General features: G+C 46.6%; 1 long non-coding RNA gene across 1 annotated transcript; it reads right to left on the reverse strand.

Moving 5' to 3' along the window:
- Window positions 1-10,333: 10,333 nt before the first annotated feature.
- On the reverse strand, window positions 10,334-11,271 carry LOC125476705. Its single transcript, XR_007258001.1, has 2 exons — window positions 10,515-11,271; window positions 10,334-10,363 (listed from the first exon to the last, which is right to left on the reverse strand). It is a non-coding gene; the product is annotated as an uncharacterized LOC125476705 (long non-coding RNA).
- Window positions 11,272-11,636: the final 365 nt, after the last annotated feature.

Consider the following 11,636-nt stretch of genomic DNA (forward strand, 5'->3'; position numbering starts at 1 on the left):
AAACAATCCCCTTTTTCCTTTATGCACTATCACGATGTTTTTACTATTCTTCACAAAAATTTCCTCTTATGTGCAGCTATCGTGGGAGTTGGAGCTTGACGCTCTACTCCAGAGCACGACCGGTGAGGCCGGCTCCTCCGCTGCTCCTGCCGAACCAGCAGGAACCATGCCCGAGGCCGAAGTCTTCGTGAAGCTGCGCGAAGTCCTTTCTCTCACTACCTCCCAAGCTCTCCGATGCCAGGGTCTTGACTCTGTTGGAGAGTGTCTCAACGACCTCGCCAGTGGTGGTCACCTGAGCCCGGAGGGCATCTCTTTCCTCACCGATCTCCTGGAGCTGACTCGGCACCACTTTCTTATCTTCGAGCGAGCACTGCAAGCCGAGGATGACCTGAAGGTGGCCAAGGTCGCGCAGGAGGCTGGTCGAGTGGAGTTGGAGGCAATCAAAGCAAGGAAAGCGAAGCTGACCGAGTTTGATCGCCAGATCTTTGACCTTGAGCGTCAAATTTCTGACTTTCGACAGCAAAGGTCGGCTGCTGCTTCCGAGCTCGAGAAAGACTTTGAGGCTAACAAGGCTCGGCTGATGGCCTTCGCTGCCGGTGCACGGCTTATCCAGCAGCTGCAATGCAACAAGAAGACACGGCAGGCTGAGATAATTTTGAGTGAAGCGAAGTGGCTGGAGCTGAAAGCTGCCATCGAGACTTTCCTCCCCTCGACCGCTTAGGAACCCATCATTGTATTTGTATTTGTTCTTGTAATGATCTTTTCGCTATCAATACAATGATCGTTTTGCTATCAATACAATGGTCTTACTCTTGCATTTCCCATGTAATTGGATAGTACTTCTTTAAAAACTTTCCATTAATCGGTAATTTATGAACTGAACCCGTCCGATCTCTGAGATGATATGCCCCCTTGCCGAGGACTTTGTGAATGACGAATGGCCCTTCCCAATTCGGCGACCACTTCCCAAATCTTGGGTCCTTAATCCCAACAGGCAACACAGTTTGCCAAACCAATTCTCCTTCGCCGAACGTTTTTTGTTTTACACGCTGGTTATACGCTCGTTCGGCAATTTTCTTTTGCGCTACCAATAAGTTACTCGCGTCGATTCGACTTTCTTCTAAATCTTCTAATTCTTGCCGCATCGCTTGACAATATTCAATACTGAACAAGTCACTCTACTCGATTACTCGTAACGAACTTATACTCAACTCGACCGGTAACATGGCGTCGTGTCCATAAGTTAACGCGTAAGGGGTGGTTCCAGTGGCCGACCAGGGTGAAGTTCGGTATGCCCATAACGCTTCATTTAACTTCAAGTGCCACAACCCAGGTTTCTCTTTTACCATTTTTTCAAGGATGCCGATCAACACTTTATTGCTTGCCTCGGCCTGCCCGTTTGCCTGTGAGTAGTACGGCGTAGATTGCTCGAGTCAGATGTTCAAACTTGCTGCGTATTCCTTAAACCTATCAGCCGTGAAGATAGTGCCATTATCAGTTATGATCGTTTCTGGCACGCCGAATCTGGTCACAATATTTTCCTCTATGAAATTGCATACCTCCTTGGCCGTTAATTCGGCGTATGATCTTGCCTCGACCCACTTAGTGAAATAGTCAGTTGCTACCATAATCCACGCGTGTTTCGCTGCCCCCGATGATGGCGTGATTTTGCCAATCACGTCCATTGCCCAACCTCTGAACGGCCATGGTTTAGTGACCGAATGTAGCAATTCGGCCGGGGCTCTCTGTACGTGTCCATGAATTTGGCATGGTACGCATCTCCGTGCATATTCGATGCAATCCTTTAATATATTGGGCCAAAAGTAACCGTGTCGTCGGAGCAACCAACGCATCTTTCGTCCAGACTGGTGTGCTCCGCAAATTCCTTCATGTACCTCGGCCATTGCTTGGGCAGCCTCGTCTGGGCCGAGGCACAATAGCAGTAACCCATCCTCGCCCTTGCGATATAATTCATTTTGATACGACACGTAATTCGTGGCGAGGACCTTCGATCTCCGGTCGTGTTTCCCGTTGGGATTATCGAGGTACCGTAACATCGTTTTTCTCCAATCATCTGGTTCTACCTCGACGGCACATATTTCTACGGGGTCTCCTCGTTCTAGTAGGGATGGGAGCGACATTACCCTGGTACGTATTACGTGTGTGCGCTGGAGAGTTTGCCGATTGATCAAGGCCGGGTACGATTGCAGGCCTGTGGCTGCGATTCGGCCAAGCTTGCCCCCCATGAGTTGTGCTCCAGAGGCGATCTGGGCGAGTTCATCGGCATCGGTATTGTGGACTCGTAAAATGTGTTCAAACGTGATCCGTTCAAATGACTCGGCCAGGTATGTGGCGACCATGTGATAAGGCGCTAAAGTACAACTCATGCAACGAAAAATGCCGTTCAATTGGTTAATCACAAGTTCGGAATCACCGAGGACAAGAACACGAGAGGCCCGTAGATCGTGTAAAACGTGTAGGCCGATAATGATGGCTTCATATTCGGCCTGATTATTCATGCAACTGAAATCCAACTTCAGAGAAAAATACCATCGGCAGTGGTTGGGCGACTGAATTGCAATGCCGACACCCGCCGAAGTCGAAGTGCTGGAGCCATCGAAATGCATGGTCCAATGGTTATCGCGTATGGTGACTAGACCGATGTCGACATCGCCTCCTTCAAAACCGTATGGGGAGGGATGTTGGGCCAAGAAGTCGGCGAGAGCCTGCCCTTTGACGGCCTTTTGGGGTACGTACTGTAGGCTGAACTCGGATAAGGCGAGCGTCCATTTCCCGATTCGGCCTTTGACGATAGGTCGAGTGAGCATGTACCGAATTACGTCTGTTTGAGCAATGACCTGCGTAACTGATGGGAGCATGTAATGCCGAAGCTTAGATGCGGCGAAAAACAAAGCTAAGCAAAGTTTTTCGACGGGTGAATAATTGAGCTCTGGGGAATTCAGATTTCGGCTAAGATAAAAGACAGCTTGTTCACGTCCTACATTGTTGTCTTGCGCGAGGAAACACCCAATGGATTCGACGGCTGCCGAAATGTACAATTTAAGGGGTTTGGTGCGACAAGGCGGAACCAGCACGGGTGGGGTTGAAAGGGCCACCTTGATTTGTGTGAATGCACTCTGATGTTCTTCGCGCCAAACAAATTTATCGGTATCTTTAAGTTTAAGGAGGGTGGAGAATGCCTTCATTTTACCTGCCGAATTGGCGATGAAACGGCGGAGGAAGTTGATCTGCCCGAGTAACAACTGCAACTGTTTCTTTGTTGTGGGAGGTGGGGCGCTAATGATGGCGCGGGCTTTATTGGCGTCGACTTCGATGCCGCGATGGTGCACCAAAAACCCTAGGAAATTGCCGGCCGAAACACCGAAAGCACACTTGGCTGGGTTCATCTTGAGATTATTCTTGCGCATGCGAAGGAACGCTTGTCGCAGGTCATCCAGGTGTGTTTGGCGGCGTTTCGACTTTACCACCACATCGTCGATATAAACTTCGACAATGGTCCCAATTAAGTCGTGGAAGATCATATTCATGGCTCGTTGGTATGTGGCGCCGGCATTCTTGAGGCCGAATGGCATGACTACCCATTCGTACGTGCCGAGTGCCCCTGGGCAACGGAAAGCCGTTTTGTGGACGTCGGCTTTGGCGATGAAAATCTGGTTGTATCCCGCATGACCGTCCATAAAAGATAGTAGCTCATGATTAGCTGCGGCATCAATGAGCAAATCTGAGATTGGCATTGTATATTCGTCCTTGGGAGTAGCCAGATTTAGGTTACGGAAATCGATGCAGATGCGGAGGGCACCGTTCTTCTTCAACACGGGGACGATGTTGGCCAACCATTCGACGTACCAAGCGGTCCTAATAAATCCGGCCTTAAGAAGCCGAACCAATTCTTCCTTAATGCCGAGTTGTACCTCGGTCGAAAATCGGCGAGGAGGTTGCCGAAAAGGTTTACAGCCATCTTTGATGCGTAACTCATGTTCGACCAAGTTTCGATCGAGGCCTGGCATTTCATGGTAACTCCATGCGAAGCAATCTTTAAATTCCCGGAGTAACTTATGGAGTTCGACCTTCGTGGCCGGTGGGAGTAACGCGCTTATAAACAATAACTTCTTCTAATGGGTCCTTGACTTGAGGCCGATGGTCCTCGAGTTCGGCCGGTGCAGCCCGAACTTTATCAAGAGACAAAACAGGGCCGTCATCTGCTTCGGCCAAAAATTCAATTAAATTTATGCCGGAATGTGGTTGCTTGGTAATGGCGTACTAATGGGCCAGCAGACGTTCCATTGTTGACGAAACCGCGGCCTGACGCTGTTCTTGCTTGGTGTGCTCAATCATCGGCATTGGTGACTAAATCTGCCAAGCCAAGTCTCGCCGAATCCTGTTGGACAGTCTCGGCGCCGACCTCAATCACTTTCTGCACTGAAATTCGCATCGGCCGCCCATCCTCGTTAAGGCCTTGGAGGGTGATGTAGCCGACGCGATCGTCATAATAGCGAGCCTGAATCATGTTGGTCTCAAATGGTTGATTATCGGCTGGATGGACGATGACCGATTTGCTGTCCCAAAAGATGAGAACTTGGTATAGTGATGAAGGAATGCAACTGGTTTGGTGGATCCAGTCTCGGCCGAGTAATGCGTTATAGTCGGTCTTGAAATCAATTATGAAGAATGCCGTCATGTGTTGACGACCGGCAATGCTAACTTCCAATGGTAGCACTCCTTTGGTCTGAGACTTGTCACCAACGAAGCTGCTCATAGTGATCCCTGACGGAATGAGTTCATTATCAGAACGGCGTAAAGCCTTCATGACAGATATTGGCATAATGTTGACTGTAGCTCCACAGTCGACAAACACTTTGGAAATAGGGAATCCTTCGATGTGAGCCGTGACGTACAACGGCTTCAGGTGTTGGAGATTAACCGAAGGGGAGCGAGGAAATAGCTCGGCCAAAGCTGCCTTAAGATTGTCCGTGCTTCGGGTTTCTCTGTCATCGTCGTTTGCAACGAAATCGACTTGTGTTGCTTCTTCGGCGACTACATCTCCGTCCAAGAAATTTGATTGGTGGGTACTGGGTTGAAATTCAGCTGGTAACACGTGGACCATACTGATCTCCATTTGTTCGAGAATCGAAGGACCCATTGGATCGTGGTCGTCGTCTTCTGCCGAACTAGCCACAGTATCGGCCGGCGGAACATCCTCGATCAAGCTTTTGAGTGCCTCGGTAAGAGCTGTATCCGAGACGTGGGAACTAAGTCGAGTGTTGTGTGGCTATTTTCCTCGACCATGTTGACTGACGAAGGTTTATGTTGGTCCTTTGTTATACGGGCTCGTTCTTCATAGGCAATGCGGGCGTTCCTTGTGTCGAGATATGTATCCAACCGTGCTATCCGTTTTTCTTCGTCGGCCGTGAGGCCGAAGAGCGATACCGCCGAGAAAACTTCGAAATGATAGCGCAAATGCTGAAGGTCATTGAGCGAGAAAGGTAATTCGGCGGTGTCAATATCTATATAATTATCAACTTCAAAACCAAGTACCCGAGCTTCCCGTATATGTTGGAACCTTGCCTTAATTGCTGGGTCGGAGGTTTTCTGAATGATTTGCTTGGCATCGGGGCAAGTGAGAGCTAGGTCGAGGGCTTCCTGACACGCCTTGGGTAGTCCGTACAAGTCATTGGCGGAGTATTTCTTATGAAATTCTCGCATGTATTCCAAGGACTCACCGAGGAATGGGGGATGTAGGTTGCGCCGTACTTTGATAAACGGTTCACGCGGTGGTAACGGGGAAAGTTTCCTTTCGGCCTCTTGCGTGAAGTGTTCTAGCCGAGCTCTAGTTTCCCCAGGACGGAGAAGGATTTTGATACGTTTCTCAGCATCCTCAATGGTGGTCTCGAAACCGGCAGCGGCTACTTTCTTCCCTTCGGTTAACTCGGTCATGATAGTCGGGGTTGGCCGTTCACTTACGCTTTCCATGGCCTTTTTTGGTTGCCACTGGTTGGTGGGACTGGCCTGCGCTTCTCGTCGCCGAGCCATGCAATCGATCCGTTGACGGCGACGTTTTTGGGATTTAGATAACGCCGTGTATAAACCTGTCGGGGAATTGTAACTGTACCAGCGTTGATCCGATGTCCTGGGCGGTTTGAAAGTTTTGCGATCGGCTGATGAGCTGGAACTGTTGGTATTGCGCGAGTAATAATCCTCATTATAAAAAGGCGCGTCGAAGTCAAGACGCCGCCTGACCGAGGCCTGGTCTCTCGGCCGTACTTGTGGGCCGAGTCGATCAAACACTTGACGTCGCGACCCAAGTTCCTTTGGTGATGTCACTGGCGCGGTAAGGGCCTTGGGTGGTGTTGAAGATGTTTTCCCAGGCTCAACTGGTGTTCTACAATGGTCACATAAAATCTTTGATCCATGAGAATCGTCGGTATTTGACCGCGTCGTAGGCTCGCAGGCAGGTGGTCCCGATTGTTTCGTGGGTGGTGCATTCGAAAAGAGATCGATTTTTAGCCTTGTTCGACCATTCCCTTTACGGATATGCTGCACCGGGACGTATTCGGCCTTCCCTTTGTTTTTTGGAAGATGAGCATCCACCATACCAATTGTTGTTGACGGGAAGGGATTGACGTCGACTGCCATCTGCTTTTCTGGAAATTTCAACTTTCCTTTCTCGATCCAACTTTGGATTGTATCCCGGAATACGACACAATTATTGGTCGCATGCTTATTAGAGTTATGATACTTGCAGTATACCTTTCCCTTCAATTCATCGGCCTTAGGGATAATATGTCCTGGCCGAAGCTTGATGATCTTTGCTGCCAATAATTGATCAAAAATTGCATCGGCCTTGGTAATGTCGAAAGTATAGACTTTCGAAGACTTATTCATTTCCTCAGCGGCCAAATGGGCTTTGGTGTCTTTGCCATTTACTTGAGCCAGAGCCTTGCAGACGTATGGTTTGTCTATTACTATCTCGGCCGCATCCACACTAACACACTGATGGTCCCCGCTTTCAGCCGAGGCATAGCTAACCGTGGGGTTCTTATACAATGTTCCCCGTGAAGGCGACTTTGATATCTTTTCTTCTCGGAGCAGATAATCATACTGTTCGACGTGTTGAGCAAGTTCGTACATATCGCGAATGTTTGCCCCCAAGAACTTCTTTTTGTACTCCACGTCTAATCCGTTGAGAGCAATCCTGACGAATTCCACCTCGGGGAGTGGTACTCGGCACCAATTCCTGGCCGACTTGAACCTTGTTAAGTACTCCATTGGAGATTCGTCGGATGCTTGAGCAATCCTGGCCAAAGATGATACAGACATCTCCATCCCTGGCCGATAGAATTGTTCATGGAATTTTTCGACCAACTCCTCCCAACTCTGCACAGAATTGGGTGGAAGATTAATGTACCAGGCGAAGGCGGAGCCTGTCAATGAAAAATTGAACAAACGTAGTTTGTAGAAGTCGCTATTGACGTCCCCACACTGCGCTGTGAAACTAGCTACATGTTCTAATGAGGACAAAGACGATTCCCCGGCGAAGAGGCTGAAATCAGGGATCTTAAACCCTCGTGGGTATTCAAACCTTTCTACGTAAGCTGGGTATGGATGAATGAATTTTGGAAACTTCGGCCCTTTCTTCAAGGCCGAATCAATCATCCTTTAGACCTCGGTCATGTTCACGGAAGCGGCTTCTTCTCCCTGGCTCGGTCCCTCGGATCTGTTTCCTGGTCCCCTTCTTTCTAAGGTAACTGGTTGCGGCCGAGCGGACCCTCTCTCGGCTGGTATGGGAACATTCGTCGAGAGCTGCCGAGGTTGGCCAACCGGGCCATCTTCGAAGGCTTTACTAACCAATAACTCGAGCATTCTGGTCTGTGTATCATTGTTACTCTGTATTGCTTCTAGCAAATCATTCATCCTTTGACCAATCGAGTGCTCAACCTGACGATACTGTTCATCAAGTCGTCTCCGAAGAAACGACCTAGTTGGTGGATCAGAGCCTTCTCCACCATCGTCGTCGCAATCTTCCACTATCCCTTCCACGAACATACCTGTCGTTTGATTCGGGATCGCCGCGTTTTGTGGTTTCCCGCCGAGACAAATTTCGTTTTCTCGGCGCGTCACACTTGTGGCCTCGGGCGGCGCGGCAATTATCGGATTTTTTGCTGGGTGCGAATCCTGCCCAAGGCCTTGCACTGGTAAGTCAGCTGTTGACTTCCCCATGGTTGTTTTCTTCTTGGTAGACCGTGTCTCAACGGTCATGAACTCCGAAGGTTTAGCACAAAGGTCCCACTGGGCGTGCCAAAATGTTGACTACAAAAATTACAAAACCTACGTGGCGCGCAGGCCGAGTAACTAATGAGCTAACTACGTCTTTCGGTTGAATGCGGGGCGTGCCAACTCATCGGCCAAGCTCGGCCGAGGAGTAAAATGTGATGTCGCGTTGGGTGCGCTATCGACTTCTGTATTTTGCGAATGCGACCGAGGAAGGAACACTCTCGGTCTCTGGGTTCTATAGCCTGAAGACAAGGCTACTAATTCTACGGAGTTCACAAGTCGTCGGACCCTGATTCGGTCACTGTGATTATATTCGTAAGAGTATAAGCACGCCGAATCGAGACCAAACTATATGGGCACAGGTACTCGAATGTGATGTATGTCTTGATGGTAAACGTAGTTCGGCCGTCGGAATGCCGAACCCTGAAACTTACTTGCGAGTATCCAATCATAAACTCACTCGGCGTCCAATACGCCGATCAATGCAACTCGTAACACCCAACTATGCCGAAAAGGCTTAGTTAGATGACCTCTACCAACAAAGGTTCGAAAACCCTTCTCGGCCGAGACTTAGATAGATAATCGGTCGACCTCGACGCAGTGCTGTTTATCCAAACTGAAGGTGTTTCTCAGTCGGCTGATTCTACGGCAGCAGTGCTGTTTATCCAAACTGAAGGTGCTCATCGGTTGCTTCCACAGTGCTGTTTATCCAAACTGAAGGTGTGTCAGCAGGAAAAGAAAAGGAAAAATCTCAAGGTGTTTGAGAGGTTTTGCGCAGGGCAATTGTATGCTGATTATGAAGGGTCTTTTCTATTGCGTAATTTCTTGTATTTATAGCACCTCGCTCCTTGAATCCCATTCTGATTTGGATTGGGAGTCCTTGTCCCATCTCACCTTTAACTCGAACAATCCTAGTCCTACTGGGATTCTGAATTCTCCTCCTTTTGAGGCTTTATCCCTTGCCGGTCGAGAATCCTGGTCGCACCAGGATTTCCTCGACCTTTCCTCATTTATCTGGACTACTTAAGATAGGATCTGGCCGACCCTGCCAGCTGGTCCGAGTTTCATTATTTGGCCCATAGCATGTGTTATTACCTTGGGCCGAGCACATCTTGCTGCTCGGCCCAATCATAATATTTTGGGCCCAAACACATACAAACTCAGCTCATCTTTTGCATAGCAAAGATGGACCCAAAGGGATAGAAAAAAGAATAACACACATCGGAAAAAAATAAAAATAAAAATAAAAAGAGAAAACACTCTAGCAAACAACCATACTCTCAGAATGACCACCTCACAATTTAATTTTTTACTTTGACTTTTGCATCAACCAAACAAAGCTTATTTCATTTTCTTTCATTTTACCATATAACACATAGACTGGAGATTGCTCAAACATAAAACAAACAAACAAACAAACAAACAAACAAAAAAACATCGAATTCAGAACAAAGCATTAACAAATGCAATATACAATTGAAATATTGAAAAACCATAACTAATTAAAACAACGGGATTTCAGAAAAGAGAACCCCAAAGAAGACGCACTTTCGTTTCTGCCCACCATCTCTGTCAACACTATCCATACCTCTCAGTGAAGCAAAACCCTAAATCCAACTAATCACAATTGAAAAACCATAACCGATTTAAACAATGAGATTCCAAAAAAGACAACCCCATAGGAGATACACTATAGTTTCTGCCCACCACAGAGCTTAATCTCTGTCCACACACTATCCATACCCCTTACTAAATCAAAACCCCTAAATCGAACTGATCACAAAACTGGATGCTGCTCTTACTCTGTTAGACATACCCACACTTATCAATTTACACATAAATTTCAATCCTGAATCATTTGGGTTTCCAAAAAATTCCACAGAAATGCAAAAGTAGACAAATAAACTGAAACAAAATTATGTGCACTGGGGAATCAAGACTCGCCCAAAATTGCTATCCAATGCCCTACAATTGAGAACACGTTTACAAAGCCTTTCAAAGGCTCATATTCAACTTTCATATGCAAAGACTCTAAGCTCCAATTGTTATTTCTCAACTCTAGTTACTTCAGCTGCATAACAGAAAGAAAAAAAAAATTATTTAACTATAATTAACTAATCTGATTTAAGATTAATAAAAAAAAAAGTCGGAAATTTCAGCTTTAAAATTACATCATAGGCTGGAAGTCGAATAAAAAAACGTAGAATTTCAAAACTCCTCACCTTAATGTCAGAAACCCGAAAAACCGGATCTCCTGAAACCAAAAAGAAAACCAAATTAAATCTGAGGCCAAAATTCCCAAAATCACAACCAAAAAATTTAAATGAAAAACCCGTTTATAAATCCAAATTTACACTCCCAAGCAAATAACATTCAAAGCCCACACCAAATCGACAGCAGGAAACGTGATCCGCTCCAAATTTTCTGCAAATCGAGATCAAACTGACTATTTTTTAGCAAGCGAGCGTTGTCGTCTGCAGCCTCCGACAAAAGGATCTAAACAAATTTTACTGACTTAACCATTTTTTGGAAAAAGCCGAGAAACAGAGAGAACTCGAGATGGGGGAGCAAGGCCAGGATTGAGAGAAGGTTTGTGAGACAGAGATAGAATTGGAAAGAAGAGTCCAGAAAAGAGAAAAGCTGTAGTCCACGAAGAAGGGATACCCTCTTCTGAAATCATCGACGACTAACGCGTGGCAAAGGAGGGTAGCGATGAAAGACATCTAGAACAATCAAAGCCAAAGCACGGATCGACGAAAGGCACATAGAATCAAACCAAAGAAATCGAAGCTGGAGAGGATGGAAGCCATTTTACTGTAGCAAAGATGGCAAAAAATTGGCTTAACAAACGAATTGAGGGGCATTTTGGTCTGCACACTGCCCTAGAATAGTAACCAGAAGCTTGGGTTTTAGTACATATAGAATATAATTTCTTTGTAGATGTTTTCCTTGTTGTAATGTATTGAATCTAATTATTTGTCCATTGTACTCCAAGCAATACGACATTCATACTTTGATTGTTTCGACCACTGATTTCATGTATGTGCTTTTCCGTAAACAATTATAGGATACTTTGAAATTAAAAAAAAAAAACATATATATATGTATCTTTCTGTATAATGGCATGGTTTGAAATTTCAGACACTTTGTGGTGCCATGGATCCTTGTATTATTCTGGAATTCAGCCACCGCAAGCTCAAGCCTACTTCATTTTCCATCTCTCTGTTTTTCTTTCTATTCTCTCGCCCAACTAACCAGCAAGCTCTAACCTCTTCAATAAAGGTGACTATTAGTTTCATATCGCTCTTGTTTTGATTAACTTGTTACTTTCATTAAATTAATCT

The sequence above is a fragment of a genome, unplaced genomic scaffold (genome assembly GCF_019419815.1).
Source record: "Pyrus x bretschneideri cultivar Hongxiangsu unplaced genomic scaffold, Pyrus_bretschneideri_v1 Contig2, whole genome shotgun sequence".
Taxonomy (NCBI): Eukaryota; Viridiplantae; Streptophyta; class Magnoliopsida; order Rosales; family Rosaceae; genus Pyrus; species Pyrus x bretschneideri.